Source organism: Cervus elaphus, chromosome X, assembly GCF_910594005.1.
Source record: "Cervus elaphus chromosome X, mCerEla1.1, whole genome shotgun sequence".
Classification (NCBI taxonomy): Eukaryota; Metazoa; Chordata; class Mammalia; order Artiodactyla; family Cervidae; genus Cervus; species Cervus elaphus.
In genome coordinates, this window is record NC_057848.1 from 129,032,062 (window position 1) to 129,037,644 (window position 5,583).

A 5,583-nucleotide genomic window follows, 5' to 3' on the forward strand; every position below is an offset into this window, starting at 1 on the left:
TTTGCATTTCTTTTTCTTGGGCAAGGTCTGGAATACTCGCTCCTATACAATGTCACAAACCTCCATACATAGTTCTTGATGCACTCGATCAAATCTAATCCTTTGAATCCCTGTCTATTAGATCTAGTCCTTTAAATCTATTTCTCTCTTCCACTGTATAGTCATAAGAGATTTGATTTAGGTCATACCTGAATGGCCTAGTGGTTTTCTCTAATTTTTTCAGTTTAAGTCTGAATTTTGCACTAAGGTGTTTGTGATGTGAGCCACAGTCAGCTCTCTGTCTTGTTTCTGCTGACCTTAGAGAGCTTCTCCATCTTTGGCTACAAAGAATATAATACCAAACTGGTTTTAGTATTGACCATCTGACCATTGACCATCTACACTTGGTGATGTTCTTGTGTAGTTGTCTTTTGTGTTGTTGGAAATTTTTGTTTGCTATGATCTGTGAATTCTCTTGGCAAAACTCTGTTAGCCTTGGCCCTGCTTCAATTTGTACTGCAAGGCCATAGTTGTCTGTTACTCCAGGTATCTCCTGATTTCCTACTTTTCCAGTCACCTATGACAAAGAGGACATGTCTTTTTGGTGTTAGTTCCTGAAGGTCTTATAGGTCTTCATAGAACCATTCAACTTCAGCTTCTTAAGCATTAGTGGTTGAGGCATAGGCTTGGATTACTGTGATATTGAATGGTTTGTATTGGAAATGAACAGAGATCATTCTGTCATTTTTGAGATTGTACCCTAGTACTGCATTTCATACTCTTTTGTTGACTATGATGACTACTCCATTTCTTTTAAGGGATTCTTGCCCACAGTAGTAGATATAATGGTCACCTGAAATAAATTTGCCTGTTACAGTCCATTTTATTTCACTGATTCCTAAAATGTCAATGTTCCCTCTTGCCATCACCTGTTTGACCACTTCCAATTTACCTTGATTCCATGGACCTAACATTCCAGGTTCCTATGCAGTATGGTTTTTTACAACATTGTACTTTACTTCCATAAGCAGTCAGAACCACAACTGTTGTTTTTGCTTTGACTCTGTCTCATCATTCTTTATAGAGTTATTTTCCCAGTCTTATCCAAGAGAAAACTGCACACCTACTGACTTGAGGAGTTCATCTTTCAGTGTCATATCTTTTTGCCTTTTTGTACTGTTCATGGAGTTCTCAAGGCAAGAATGTCAATGTGGTTTGCCATTCCTTTCTCTAGTGGACCATGTTTTTTTCAGAATTCTCCACTCTGACCTGTCCATCTTGGGTAGCCTTACATGGCATGGCTCATAGTTTCATTGAGGTAGAACATTCTTTGGCTTTGCCTTTCTTTGGGATTGGAATGAAAACTGGCTTTTCTAATCCTGTGGCCACTGCTGAGTTCTCCAAATTTGCTGGCATATTGAGTGCAACACTTTCACAGCATCATCTTTTAGGATTTGAAAGTCACTCCAGCACCATGCAGCCACCTCTCCAGTTCCTACCATCTTGCTGTGGTTTCTTTGTCTGTGAACATGGGGTATCTCTTCACAGTCGCTCCAGGGCCACACTGCTGCCACTCCAGTGCTGCACATTCCAGGATCATGCTTAGTAAATCTTTAGTGCAATTTTTGTTTGATGGGCGGGACTCTATTCTGTCCTTGTTGTTTGACCTAAGGCCAAACTATGTTAATGGTAATGAAGATAATGGCGACCTCCTTCAATAGGACTTGTGCATGCACTCTTGTTTTAAGTCCTCCTGAGCCTGCAGTAGGCCACACTTCTGCCAGACTCTCCTGACACTCACAGGCAAGTATGGTTCAGTCTCTTATGAGTACACTGTTCCTTTCTTCTGGCTCCTGGTGCACACAATGTTTTGTTTGTGCCCTCCACATGTCTGTTTCCCCAGTCCTGTGAAATTTCTGTAATCAAATCCCACTGGCCTCCAAAGTAAAATTCCCTGGGATATCTCAGTCCCTTTGCCAGATCCCCAGGTTGTGAAATCTGTTTTGGGTCCTAGAACTTTCTTAACACTGTGAGAATTTCTTTGGTATAGTTGTTCTACAGTTTGTGGGTCATCTGATCAGTGGCTCTTTGGTGGGTCTAATGGTGACCTCCTCCAAGAGGGCTTATGCCACACACTGTGTGATTCGGGTCTCCTGCAGTCAGAGCCCCTGCCGCCATGGTAGGCCACTGCTTACCTGTGCCTCCACAGGAGTCACTCAAACACTCAAAAGCAGGTCTGGCTCAGTCTCTGTGGGAGTCTCTGAGTCCTGGTGGAACCAAGGTTTTGTTTGAGCCCTCCAAGCATCTCTGGTAAGCATGAGGTTTGATTATAAACATGATTTCTCCTCTCTTACCATCTTGCTGGGATGTCTCCTTTGCCCTTGGACATGGGTTTTCTTTTTTGGTGGAATCCAACATTTTCCTGTCAATGGTTGTTCAGCGGCAAGTTACAATTTTGGAGTTTCTCAGGAGAAAGTGAGCACATTTCCTTCTACTCTGCTATCTTACTTACTTTCAAGTTATAATTCCCAAACCACTTTGTCATTAGTATACATATTGTAACAGGCAGGAAAGGGGCAGGGCACAACTTTTGAAAGAATGATATAGCCCAAGGACACAGCATAAAAACAATTAGAATCAAATGGGACCAAGATGGCAGACAAGACTAGACCTTGATCCTCAATCAGCAAGTGAAATGATTCACCCAGAGGTGCTGCACAGTTCCAAGGCACTGTTAAAGGATGAAGAAATGGGCAGTGGCCCAAATCCTGGAAATTTCTGCCCCTTCCCCAAAATAGTTGGAATAATCCTCCCACTCATTAGCATATGAAATTACCCAGCCTATAAAAACTAACCACGCCAAACTTCAGGGTCACATTTGCCATGTGCGATGGCCCACACTCTGTCTGTGGAGTGTGCTTCTCTCTCTATCTGAATAAATCCAATTCTTACCCACCACTTTGTTTCTCACTGAATTCTTTCTGTGATGAGACAGCAAGAACCCGAGCTTCGTTAGATCCTGAAACCAGATACCATGGGTTTTGGCTGGGTTTGAGTCCTAGCCACGTGGGTTCAAATCCCACCCAGGGTTTTGGCTGGGTTAGAGTCTCAGCCACATGAGTTCAAGTCCTAAGCAGGAGACAGTGTGTTCACCAAGTACCTGGTCGCCTGAGCTGCTTGGACCTGGGAAGGGCACAAAACTCAGGCCCAATCGACTCTGCCTTTGTGGAGTACCCAAGAACACAAACTGAGCAGCTTAGACCTGGGAAGTGCATGAAACCCAGGGCCTGCTTTGAACAGTACCCCTGCAGAGCAACCTGGAGCCTGAGCAGTGTAGATGCGAAAGCACATGCGTCATGAGCTGGGGCAAACCCAGTATGGTCCATACACTGCAAGCATGCCCCACACAAGCCAGGAATATTTGTTTGCAGTGTTCCTCCCTCAACACAGCACAACTGGACAAGTGAGCCTTAATTAGTGACCACCTTTACCACCTTGTGTCAGGGCAGAAATTAGACACCGAAGAGACTTGCAAAGAGACAAAGACAAAATAAAGAAGAGGGAACCACTTTGGAAGTGACATGTGCAACAGATAAAACCTTGTAGTTAGCATCAACTACATTGGAAGGGGCCTATAGAACTTGAGAAGTATAAGCTGGAGCAAGGAACTATCTGAAACTGAACTGACCCCACACTGCCCTCAAGAGTTCCAGAGAAATTCCTAGATATATTTTACTATTATCATTTATTAATTTGTTTAATTTCTTTAAAATTTTAAGTTCTTTATTATTCCTTTAATTTTCATTTTTATAACCTACTATTACCTTGCAAAAGAAGACCTTCTGTTTAAAACCTATTTATATATATTTATATAAGTTTATATATTTATATTTATTTAATTATATTTTTAATATTTAATACTTTAATATTTTATATTTTTAATTATTTTTAAAAATTAATTTTTAATTAAATTTTTAATTTTAATATTTTCAATTAAAATGTTTAATATTTTACTATTTTAAATAGTATTTAATTATAAATATAAATATATATTTATATTTATTATATATTTATATTTTAAATAGTATTTAATTATAAATATAAATATATATTTATATTTATTATATATTTATATATTAAATATATAAACATATATTTATATATTATTTAAATAAATAAAATATATTTATATATTTATAAATGAAATTTATAAATATATTTTTTATAATTTTTGTGATCTTGTTTCATATTTTTAGTATTGTATTTTTGAGAGTCTAACCTCTACTCTAGATTTTTAATGTTTGCTTTTTGGTATTTGTTATCAATTTTGTACCTTTAAAAATCTAATCTTCAGTACCCATTTTTACTTAGGAGTGTGATTATTAGCTTGATTGATCTCTCCCCTTTTGACTCTCCTTTTTCTCCCCCAGGTCACCTCTATCTCCTCCCTCCCCCTTCTCTTCTCTTCTCTACTTAACTCTGTGAATCTCTTTGGGTGTTCTGGGCTGTGGAGAACACTTAGGGAACTAATTACTGGCTACATTGGTCTCTCTCCTTTTGACTTCCCCTCTTCTCCTCCTGGTCACCTCCATCTCCTTCCTCCCTCTTCTCCTCTCTATGTAACTCCGTGAACCTCTCTGAGTGTTCCAGACTGTGAAGTACAAATAGGAAATTGGTTGCTGGCTAGATTGCTCTCCCCTATTTTGATTCCCCCTCTTCTCCTCCTGGTCACCTCTATCGCCCTCCTCCCTCTTCTCTTCTCCATGTAACTCTGTAAACCTCTCTGGGTGTCCCTCACTGTGGAGAATATTTTCACCATTAACCTAGATATTTTATCATTGGTACTGTATGGATGAAGAAGTCTTGAGGCTACTGTAAGGATAACACTGAAAGCCAGAGGCAGGAGACTTAAATCCAAAACTTGAGAACACCAGAAAACTCCTGACTCCAGCGAACATTAATCGAAAAGAGCTCATCCAAAAGACTCCACACCTACACTGAAACCAAGGTCCAGCCAAGAGCCAACAAGTACCAGAGCAAGGCATATCATGCTAATTCTTCAGAAATGCAGGAACATAGCCCTGAGCATTAAAATACAGGGGTCCAAAAGTCCCACGAAACCCACAGACACCTCAAAACTCACTACTGGACACTTCATTGCACTCCAGAGAGAAGAGATCCAGCTCCACCCGCCAGAACACCGACACAAGCTTCCTTAACAAGGAAACCTTGACAAGCCAATCGTCCAACCCCACTAACAGGGAGGAGCCTCCACGATAACAAAGAACCACAAATTTCCAGCATACAGAAAGGCCACCCCAAACACAAGAATCTAAACAAAATGAAAAGGCAGAGAAATATTCAGCAGTCAAAGGAATATGATAAATGCCCACCAAATGAAACAGAAGTGGAAGAGATAGGGAGTCTACCTGAAAGAGAATTCAGAATGATAGTAAAGATGATCCAAAATCTTGAAAACAAGATGGAGTTACAGATAAAAAGACTGGAGACAAGGATTGAGAAGATGCAATAAATGTTCAACAAAGACCTAGAAGAAATAATAGAAGAGTCAATCAATGATGAATAATGCAAGAACAGAGATCA

The 5,583-nt window shown here is 39.9% G+C and overlaps 1 long non-coding RNA gene across 1 annotated transcript; it reads right to left on the reverse strand.

The window, feature by feature from the left end:
* Nucleotides 1-402: 402 nt before the first annotated feature.
* Nucleotides 403-5,329, reverse strand: LOC122689052. The gene is made up of 3 exons (XR_006339715.1): nucleotides 5,318-5,329; nucleotides 4,542-4,548; nucleotides 403-556 (listed from the first exon to the last, which is right to left on the reverse strand). It is a non-coding gene; the product is annotated as an uncharacterized LOC122689052 (long non-coding RNA).
* Nucleotides 5,330-5,583: the final 254 nt, after the last annotated feature.